This window comes from Giraffa tippelskirchi, chromosome 8, assembly GCF_054371585.1.
Source record: "Giraffa tippelskirchi isolate mGirTip1 chromosome 8, T2T-mGirTip1v1.2.pri, whole genome shotgun sequence".
Classification (NCBI taxonomy): Eukaryota; Metazoa; Chordata; class Mammalia; order Artiodactyla; family Giraffidae; genus Giraffa; species Giraffa tippelskirchi.
The window spans coordinates 72,489,138-72,500,338 of record NC_137282.1 but is presented as its reverse complement, the minus strand read 5'-3'; the positions used below and the strand labels follow the sequence as shown (position 1 = coordinate 72,500,338).

The window sequence follows — 11,201 nt, the reverse complement described above, 5'->3', positions numbered from 1 at the left end:
CTACAATGGGCTGGGAGTGTCCTTCCCTCGGGAAAGCAGCTCTAGGTCTGGGAGAAAAGAGCCCTGCGGTTGTCAGAGGGACAGGGGCGATTGGGGCAAACTAGCGAATTGCTAGGGGCTCCTGTAAACGAGGGAAGAATCTGAGGACAGAAGGAAGCCGGGTCTGCAGTGTTCTTCACAAAGCACAAGGAAGTCATCCCCGTCGCGGCAGCCTCGTACCCGGATCTTCCAGCCCGGTCCGCTGCCGGGGCCGCGCCAGCAGAGCGCTTCGGGCCGCGCACCCGGGACGAGCTCGGATTTCGGGCAGCCGGCGATCCGGAGCCGTGCCGCGGGGGTTCGTGCCGGTTGTCGGGAGCCCCTGGCGGTCACTGTTGTACCGCTCCTTCCCTCCGGAGCTCCGGCGGCTTCCGCGAGGCTGACTCGGCCGCCAGGGCCGGGAAAGCCCCGGGCAGCGGCGGCGCTGACGGCCTCGTCCCGGCGGGGCCGCGGGCACGCTCGCTCTCTGCAGACGGAACACAGAGCGCCGTGGTCGGCCGGCGCCGCGCTCCCTGGGCGAGGAGAGCTGGTCGGGGCGGGCCGCCCAGCACGGCCTGCCGCCCTCCTGCCGCGGAGACGCTTCGTCCTGCCGCCTCTGCGGGAGGGGCTTTCCGTGCCCGGCGTCGTCCGTGTGTCTCCACCCGGCGGGGCGTCCTCGCCGCCTTGGGTCGCCGGTTCGCCCGGTGCAGGCGTGGCCGTGGGGCTGCTCAGAGGCCACTTCAGTTGCTCCGTGTTCTCCGCGATGCGTTTGTGCTGTGCTGAGTCGCTTAGTCGTGTCCGATTCTGTGTGACCCAAGGGACTGTAGCCCGCTAGGCTCCTCTGTCCATGGGATTCTCCAGCCCAGAATACGGGCGCGGGTTGCCGTGCCCTCCTCCAGGGGATCTTCCCAACCCAGGTCTCCCTCACTGCAGGCGGATTCTCTACCATCTGAGCCAACAGAAAAACCTCTCAGGAGAATGGTCGAGCTGAATTGAGTTCTCAAGAGTGTTTACTCTAATTCCTGTCTCAAACATCACACTTAATTGGATCTCCCACTCTTTTCTGTCTTGATTTGTCCAATTTTGCATATCTGCCTGCCCCCCCGCCCCCCGCCCCTCCCCGCCCCCTGCCCCTCCCCGCCCCCTGCCCCTCCCCGCCCCCCTGGGCCCCCTGGGCCCCCCCCCCCGCCCCCTGAGCCCCCACCCCCACCCCGCCCAAGGGTCTCTCTGCATTCCTTCCAATCTATCCTTCCTAGAGCAGAAAATTTTACTTAAAAAAAAAAAACCTGCTTAAAAACTTCAATAGTTCCTCACTACCACCCAGCCCAAGGTTCCAGGACGTTCCGTGAATGACCCCTGTGTTTCTCCTCACTCTAATCTCCCCGCCATCCTGGACTCCTTCTAGTGCCTGGCACTGTACATTTTCCCCTGGGACAAGGCTTTATACACGTTGCTCCTCCTGCCTGGGGAGCTCTCCTCCCTACCCCTTGTTCCACCAGCTCCCCGTCCTTTCATCTCCATGTTCAGTACCCCTGGTCCAGGGGAGTCTCCCTAATCCTTCTGTCGCCTCCCGAGCACCTGTGTTCACCCTCTGTAATATCATCAGATTGTCAGTTCTTAGGTGAGTTCCTGCTGGAGTGAAACCTTCGGGAAAGCAGGCCTGTGTCCTGTTCACGCTTCTTTCCTGGCACCTGACATGAGTTGATTCTCAGTCACTGTTGAATGGATGATTGAAGGATGAGTGACGGGTGTGCTGGAAAGGGCCTAGCTCTGCGATGATCAGGAGATGCCACAAATCTGCAGAGGATTTGGAGACTGGACTAGGTAATCTCTAACGTTCATCAGCTCTGATATGTATTAATCTTTAGGTTTACCCCCAGCCTGTTCCATTTGCTCCTGGATGTTTGGTTGAACACTGGTTGTACTGAGTGACTTGAAATTCAAGATTAGGCTGTGGATAAAAGAGTTAAGAGTGACAGCTGCTTGGTACACACATAAAATAATCCACATAATTTCTGTGATCTTTCTGCAGTTACACAGTTCAGAGAATAACCACCAAAATCACATAGTCATGCACTGGGCCAGATAGTTTCCTGGGTACTAAAGCACTGTAGCCAAAGAACCAAGTGTTATCTCTGAAGGCCTAGGTACTAGCCATGCGAGGCCAATGGAGAAGTTAACTTATGGCAGTTTTTATATTTTGGTAAATACTGACACTGGAAAGTGATTGATGATCAACTTTCCTTTAATTCCCTCACCTCAGGTCCCTCTGCGGAGAAGGCAATGGCACCCCACTCCAGTACTCTTGCCTGGGAAATCCCATGGACGGAGGAGCCTGGTAGGCTGCAGTCCATGGGGTCGCTAAGAGTCGGACTCGACTGAGTGACTTCACTTTCACTTTTCACTTTCATGCATCGGAGAAGGAAATGGCAACCCACTCCAGTATTCTTGCCTGGAGAATCCCAGGGACAGCGGAGCCTGGTGGGCTGCCGTCTGTGGGGTTACACAGAGTCGGACACGACTGAAGCGACTTAGCAGCAGGTCCCTCTGGGGGGACTAATCAAACAGGTTGAAACTTGTACTCTAGAAACACAAGGGGTCCTCCCCGTGGGAATTTCACTTTATTCAAAGCTTTCAATGATCTCTGAAATGGGGAATATACAGGGCAAAAATCTGCCAGCCATACCTCCAATTAAAATTTGAGAATGAGTTAAGGTCTTTGCTTGTGGCTTTTTACATGAGTGAATTCTCATTCATATCTGTCCATAGATTCCAAGTGCACAGTTAGTGTTCCTTGAGTTACAGATGTCTAGGATTAGGGCAGGTTCAAACCCACTCCTATGGTTTAACATAAAAGCAACCTTCTGTAAAGGCCTATAGAACATGTGAAGTTTTCACGGTCAGCTGACTCTGTGACTAAAATCTAGGGAAAGTCTCCTAGGGAGCTGTTTTCCTGCCAGATGTTTGACACTACAAGGGGAGAGGTTCTAGTCTGCACTTGTGTTTCCAAACAGCAGTTGCTCTAATTAATGAAGCCTTTATCAAAGGTGGTGTCCATTATCACCATTGTTGGAAACAGAGTCTTTACTGAATGAGCACACAGTTTACTGATGTGGAGTGGAAGTGCCCCAGGGCCACACACCAGGGCTGGGAGAATCTGCCCCATGACAGGCAGTGGGAGATCACATTCCCATTTCACCGAGTTTCCCATCCGCTGAATGGTCATTCTCACACAGCAGCCCCAAGACTCCGCACGCAATGTTGAGAGGGTACCAGATCCAGGACCTACTAAGACCTGCACTAGTCCTACAGGTGCACAGGAAAAGGGTGACCTCACTTACACGTGGCATCTTAAAAAAATAAAAAATAAAAAACAAAGCACCAAGGTCATCAATGCTATAATAAATTAAATTAATAAGTACAAATAAACTAGTATAACAATATGAGTATGTAGTATTCCTCAGAGGCAGGCCTTTGCCTTTTGCCTGGTCAACTCTGCCTACTGACCATATTTTATTTGCCAGAAAAAAATGAAGACTGAGGCCTGAGTGAAAAGTGAGGGGGAGGCAGGCAGAGAAGACCCAACCTGAAACTACAGGGGAGACACAGCTGAATCACTCCAGTGAAACAGGAAGTGTGTTTCCCAGACCAACCTGAGCAGCACCGTCTTAGTGAGGGGAGCGGATGTGAGCCCCTCACCGGCCCATCGGCCCCTCCTGGAGTGGGGTGAGTGGGAGGAAGCCGCCTCCAGGTGTCTCTCGTCCGGCTCTTCCCACAGGCCCTCTCGTCCTCCCTGTCTCTGCTGTGACCTTTGGGCTTTGCCGCTGGGAGGTCAGTTTACTGCCCTCCACTCTTCTCCTGCTACCGCCTCTCTTTCCTTGATTCTCTCAGGCTGGTACCTGCCAGGCTGGAGACACAGGCATCACAAGACCTTCCCTCTGGTCAGTGAGCTGTCCTTGCCCTTCCTCCTCCTGTGGAGCTGGGTTAACCGGGTGCCTGGTGTTTATTACTGAGACGTTCCTGGCTCTCAGTTTCCTCCCTTCCAGATGGTGGGATGTGCAGGGCAACTAAAGACATTTCTGAATTCCCTAAATGTCGAGGCTAGATGAACCTAGTCTGCTTAGAGCGGAATCACGTTGTTCTAAAGAAAGATTTTTATATTCCTATTTAAAACCAGTGGAAAACCCCCAAACAGGAAATGGTGACACCTCAAAGTCGTACTGTTATATGACAAAAGCAAGTTGCAAAACAACACACATTATTTGTATTACTGAACTAAAAATGAAACTGTATCATCTGTGTGTAAATATATCTATAGTTGAAAATGTTTTTCAAAAAGCTGGAGGAATATATACAAATGAACCACAAATACTTTGATAGGGAGGAAAGAGAAATTTTACTTTTACTCTAAATTATCCAGTTTTTCCCTCTACTTTTAACTCAGGATGAACTTGAACAAGAATGTGTATTGTTTGTATTTAAATAAACACTTAACAGACGATTGTACAGAACTAGCTTATCATAAAAACTGAACCAGTGTATTTCAGAGTCAAACAAATGACAAGCTATGTAGAAGAGAGTGAATATTCACTGAAGGGTTAAAGACAGAATGAGCACACGAGCAGCACAAACAATGAAACGCTGGCTGCACACTCTTGTCCACTCCAGTCACTAGAACATTCCTTGAACACTTGCTGGGTTTACGGCAGCCTGGAAATCAGTTACCTGTCCAAGGCAAGTCTGAATTTATGCCAGGCCCACAGTAAAGACATGTTTTAATTAATTTGGCTGCCAATATCTCTGAGGGGAAGAAAATGTACACTTTCTTCTCAAAACTTATTTTGGCCTGTTGAATAATGGATTGTTCCATTAAAAACAAAACACTCAAACCAAGATTAAAAACCACCGTTTTGCTGTACCTGAAAGCTTTTGCCATTTTAGAGCTTTCTCTTTTTCTCTCATCTCTTAAACACATGCAAAATAAATACAGTGGAGTCTCCAACAGGAGCTGCTACTCAGGCAGCTCTGGGCCTCAGTCGTTACTAGGAGTTAAAGTAGCAAAGAGCGTTTTTGCTCCAGAACTCTAAAGGCATTTTGGTGTTGGATAATCTGGACCTGTGGAAAGCATATAATAGCCTGATACTGTTTCTTACAACTGCCACACTTCAGTGATTTTCGCTATCTTACTTTCTGCTACCAAAGATTGAGAATGCTAAGGAGAGAGCATAAATATAACTACATAGCTCATTATAAATAGCATATAAGTAGAAAGCATAGTTAGATGTGAATCTAACTTACCTTAATATCCTAGTTTCTGTGGCTCTCAGGCCATAGGGCTCAGATTACATTCCTTGGGCATATCTACAGATTGGTCAGTAGGTGGCACTTTCAGCCTGTTTAAAAAACAGTTCACGGGCTTTAGCTTGTTTACTTGCTTTTTAACTGTTTTACCACCATTGCACAGAAAACAAAGTAATTTGGCACATAAGTGTATGAAGTCCAGATTAATGTCATGGGAGCAATTTCAGAAAAGCATAAAGCCATTTAGCTGGATCTGTAGGAAGCATTTACAAATATCCACAGAGAAGACTTGACCTGTTTGTAGATCCAAACTGAAAAAAGAAAGTGAAAGTCACTCAGTCATGTCCGACTCTTTGCGATCCCGTGGACTGTAGCCCGCCAGGCTCCTCTGCCCATGGAATTCTTCAGGCAAGAATACTGGAGTGAGTTGCCATTCCCCTCTCTAGGGGATCTTCCCAAGCCAAATTATCCAGTAATAAAACACTTTTGGTGTTTGTGTCACAAATGCTCTTTGCTACTGTAATTTTTGGTAAGGACAGAATCTCAGGTCAACCTGGGACCTGCCCCAAACTAGTTTGTGTCGCGTAACCCTGGTCAGACACTTAGACTTTATAAAGTTCAGTTTTCTTGTTTGGAAAAATTTGACCGAGCTGCTCACAAGTGAAAAGCAAACTACCAGACATTAAAATGTTCCACTAGAGTACAGGTCAAATGCTCTTGATTTTAGGTACTTCATAGGATGATTTTAAACCTTGTCAGCCACCAGATTCTTTTGATTCTGAAAGCTTTTTTTACTAGGGACTGGTAGCAATGGAAATGTGATGCAATCCCTGCAGCCATGTTCTCCTCCAATGCACAGGATCTCGATAGACTAAGAACAATGTTAAAATATTCTGAAGGGGTGAATCCAGGGCATTTAATTTTATCTGAACCAAAGCTTGTGCACAGAGGCATTTTATACATCACTTCAGGGAGGCCACAGGCTCCCTGGGCTCTCCAAATCCCTCAGGTTAAGAGCTCCTGGCCCTGGAGTGAAAGAAAACAAAGGCGCCCCTACCACCCTCCCGATTCTGACCTCTGGTCCCATCACAGCCACACCGGTGAGAGGGACGGTGGACGCTCAGCATGCTGTCCCAGACCTGCGCAAGGGACCCACTGCCTCCTGCCTGCTGCCAGGTGCTCTGAGAAGGCCCCAGAGGGAATCTAGGAAAAGCAAAGGGGAGTCCAACTCAGCAGAGCAGCCCCGAAGCGCAGAGAGTTAAAGGAACAGGAAGCACAAGTCAGGTCAAGGAACGACCCCTTGCTGAAGGCTTTTCTGACAACAGATGTGGCTGAAGCCATCCTACTCTCTGCGCAGGCGTCTCTGAGTCTGCAGGCACTTCCGGTTTGTCTCACCGTGAGAGGCGACTGCTTGTCAGAAGGCAGATCTTTTCTGTCATCAATAAACTGCCTTTCCCTGCTGTCAGCCCTGTAATCTGGCACTATATGCTCCTTGTTCCATTGGCTGCTAACACTTCTGTAAAAGGAGATCTAACTGTCAAGAATTCAAAATCCCAGTGGTCTGTGAAGTCCCACCCACCACCAATTCTCTCCCCAGAGTGGTGTTTGAATCAGGTAAAAATGCTCAATACAGACTTAGGATTGAACATACTACTGTGAGAACATGAATGAATTTAGAACTTTTAGAAAGTCTAATTTTAAAAGTATTTGCTTATCTTTAAAGCCCATTAAGAAAATTTTACTTTTGCTTATCTTGTCTGAGGAATAAAGATGGAAAGATACTTCCTGAAAAAAAGCTACAAAATTTGAGGCTTTGAAGAATGGAATTACAAGAGAATGGGTCACATGCAGAGTGACTCCTTTGGGATGGAGAAGCTGAGAGGAGAAAGAAATTGATTCAAGAAAAGATCTTATTATTAGAGCTGAGGTCATCTGCCATTTAGTCAAATTTACTTTTCTGCATGCAAGATCACCTTAACAGACTCGTACAGACACACAATACAACTACCATCTCCAGTGATACACAGAGGGGTGCCGTGGCCACCGCTTCAGACCACCTGAGGGGCACTCAAGACACTCAAGACTCTGTCCCCTGTGTCCCTGGGAAGTGGCTCCCATGAGGCCCATCCACTGAGCCTAGTTCTACTCTGTTTTCAAACAGCCCTTTAAATCCCTGAAGAGAGCTCGCCTCTCTCTCACCACATAAAATGTCCCCCCATGTGTCACTACTCCTCAACGTCAACATGGCTGCTGGTTGTATAATCAGTCTGAAGATATAGTCACCTGATTCTATTATTCTTTATTGTGCTGAAGTCAGGCAAGTGTTTTATATCTTACTAGCACATTAATATATCAGATTCAGAGAAATAATTCAAGTATGAAGTCAAATAATGACCCTGTCCATATGCAGTATATAAATATAATCTCTGGGAGATGGTGAAGGGCAGGGAAGCCTGGTGTGCTACATTCCATGCGGTCACAAAGAGTTGGACATGACTGAGTGACTGAACAATGATAAAATATGATCTCAATTGATAATGAATGTACAATGCATAGGGGAAAGTGGCAGAAAAGTATTTTAAATATTGGATCAAGCTTAGCTAATAAAATTAGCAGTGGTAAATGTTGTTTGAGGGAAGAACATAATGAATTATGAATTAGGAAATTTTCCTCATATGTGAAAAGAAAAAAGCAAAAGTCACAGAACATTCTTATGAGTAGACATATTTATTTATTTAGAAACTGTTTATTTTCTGTCAACCTATTTCCATTTTAAGAGTTTGTGGGGATTCCATGATGGCTCATGGTAAAGAATCTTGCCAATGCAGGGAACATGAGTTCAATCCCTGGTCCAGGAAGATCCCACGTGCCTCAGAGGAACTAAGCCCATGCACCACAACCACTGAGCCTGTGCTCTACAGCCTGGGAACCACAGCTACTGGGCCCATGCCCTGCCACTACTGAAGCCTGGGGACCCTAGAGCCCACGCTCCATAACAAGAGAAGCCGCTGCAGTGAGAAGGCCGTGCACCACAACGAGTGAGTGTGCCCCGCTCACCGCAACCAGAGCAAAGCCTGTGCAGCAACATGGACCCAGCACAGCCCCCACCCAAGAAAAGAGTCTGTGAAAGAAGAGCTGAAGCCCACTCAGTGGCTGTCCCTACCCATCCAGTGACCTGAGCAGTGGGCGCTGCGGGCCAGGTTTCAGGGGGAACTGCTGAGTAGGCAGCAAGCTCGCCTGTCCGCCTGTGGACTAGGCCCCCACCTCAGAGCCAGTAGCGTTGCACTCAGGTGCTGAAGTGACCCATTCACCGTGAAGTCCTCCTTGCTCAGAGCTTGCTCAGCTGCCACCTGCTCTTCCCTTTTAATCTCTTCAGAATCTGCAGACCTAGAGATCAGGCACGACCTCCCAAGAGTGTTCACAGGAAACGGTGCCACGCACGGGTAGAAATTCCCGGGTGAGCATCCGCCAAGTCAGACCCACCAACTGAGCTCCCTTGTCGTCGGGAATGAGTCCTCTCCAGAATGCAGGGGAGAGTCTGTGTCACACAGACCGATGATAAGCAAGTTCACATCAATGCCTCTGTGAGAGGCTGGCGGTTAGCCCTCGGATCGTAACCACCAGGAGTCTTGGCTCCTGGAAGCTGCCTAGGCCTGGTTAGTGGAGGCTCCAGGAGTGAAGCGGCCGGCCACAGGAGCAGTGGCAGCAAACTGCAGCTCAGCTCGCTGATGAGGATTCCTGGAGGACACAACGGTGACAGCGGCTGGGTTTTCAATGGCAACAATGACATGAGCTTCCAATAGAATCTTCTCACAGGTTGTCTTTGGATTCCTAATGTAGACGCCATCACTTTTCCTTCTGTAGATGTACTGCTCCATTGGCAAGTAGAGGTCGGTGCCAACTAACAGGGCTCCTGCCACCAGGGACGTGATGATGTCATCCTTCATTTGCCGGACATCAAGGACCCAGGATAGTGTAAAAGACTCACTTCGAGTTATGACAAGAATCCAGACAGTGCCCTATGGCCCACTGTCTGGGTAGAATGGAAAAAGCCTGAGAAGATGTTTTAGAGAAGCCAGATCTTTATCTTTCTGATAAAACAAACTTGACTTTCATTCAGTTGGTAGAAATAATGCTGTGAGCTTTATTCCTTAGAGGTTTAAAGTTTTTTGTAATGTCTTGGCATTTCTGAGGAACTTATAGTACATGTCCAAGGTTCAAGAACCTAAAAATATACTTTATATCAGATTGTTCCTCCTACCACCTCCCTTACTGTCAAGGCCCTGCTGCTTCCACGGTCAGCCATGTGTTTTCTTTTTCAGGAATGGCTTACAGAGGTTGATTCCTTTTTCTAAGTATTTATTTGGCTGTGCCTGCAGGACCTTCTCCATGGGAACTCTTAGCTGTGGCACATGGGGGTCTAGTTTCCTGACAAGGGATTGTGCTCAGGCCCCTACAATGAGAGTGCAGAGTCTTAGCCACTAGATCAGGAGAGATGTCCCAGAATGTCATTTTATGTTCACACTGCTGCTGCTGCTGCTAAGTCGCTTCAGTCGTATCCAACTCTGTGCAACCCCATAGACGGCAGCCCACCAGGCTTCGCCGTCCCTGGGATTCTCCAGGCAAGAATACTGGAGTGGGTTGCCATTTCCTAATCCAGTGCATGAAAGGGAAAAGTGAAAGTGAAGTCGCTCAGTCATGTCCGACTCTTAGCAACCCCATAGACTGTAGCCTACCAGGCTCCTCTGTCCATGGGATTTTCCAGGCAAGAGTACTGGAGTGAGGGGCCAAGCAACTACAAATATCTATTTCTTTTCACGTCACATGGTGGTGCTAGTGGTAAAGAACACACCTCCCTAATGCAGGAGACATAAGTGACTCAGATTCAATCCCTGGATCTGGAAGATCCTCTGGAGAAGGAAATGGCAACACACTCTAGTATCCCTGCCTGGAGAGTCGCCATGGGCAGAGGAGCCTGGTGGGCTACAGTCCATAGTGTCACAAAGTGTTGGACGTGACTGAGTGACTGAGCACACACCCACTTTTAAAACCATAAATGGCAGTACACTGTGCACACTGTTTTAGGGTATCTGGCTTATATTCAGCTGACAATATCTTGGGGAATATTCTCTCTTGGGGCACTATTTTCCACAAATCAGTTCACTGAATAGATGATGTGCTATAATATGCTTTAGTGGTCCACATTGGAGTAAACACTAATATAACATGACATCTTGACATCACAAAAAACAATGTAATGCATAACCTTAGCCTAATTTATTCCATTGTAGGAAATTGTATAAATTTCTAATGCATTAGGAATTTCTACAAATCTAATGGATTTGTAGCCTGAAGTAGTTCTAACCGAAATATAGTATCTGATAGGATGTTGCTGGTAAACTAGCATGTAGCTGGATTTGTTTTTCCCCCTGAGGAGCTATGCAATGATCATTTGTCTTTTGTTAAGACTCAACCCCTCCTCTCCCAGATTTCTCCCTGATCTGTTTTTAAAAACATTCTCCAACCTTCTCTACCCTTATGACTTCTCTGTAATCTGCTCTTCTTCTTAGCACTCTCCTCCATTCTCATGGCCTCATTGTCTGACCTGGTCTCTACCTGCCATCTTCACACTGTTCATCATGGCTCAGCCCACTCCCCTGGAGGTGGTATCAACATGGCCAGATAGATGGTTGAGTCTAGAACAATGGTTCATGGATGATGCTGAATCACTGAGCCTGCATGAGAAGGAGACAGCCTCAGAGGAGTTTAAGTAGCTGGGGAAGAGGGAGAATTTAGTTTTTATCTGTGGTCTTCATTCAGGGGAAGATGCTACAGGGCCCACAACAGGGGAGAAGAAGTCAGAGTCAGAGGAAAATACTTGGGAG

General features: G+C 47.8%; 1 pseudogene; it reads right to left on the bottom strand.

Annotated features, from left to right (window-relative positions):
* Positions 1-9,622, bottom strand: LOC145518979 (small ribosomal subunit protein uS2-like; annotated as a pseudogene).
* Positions 9,623-11,201: the final 1,579 nt, after the last annotated feature.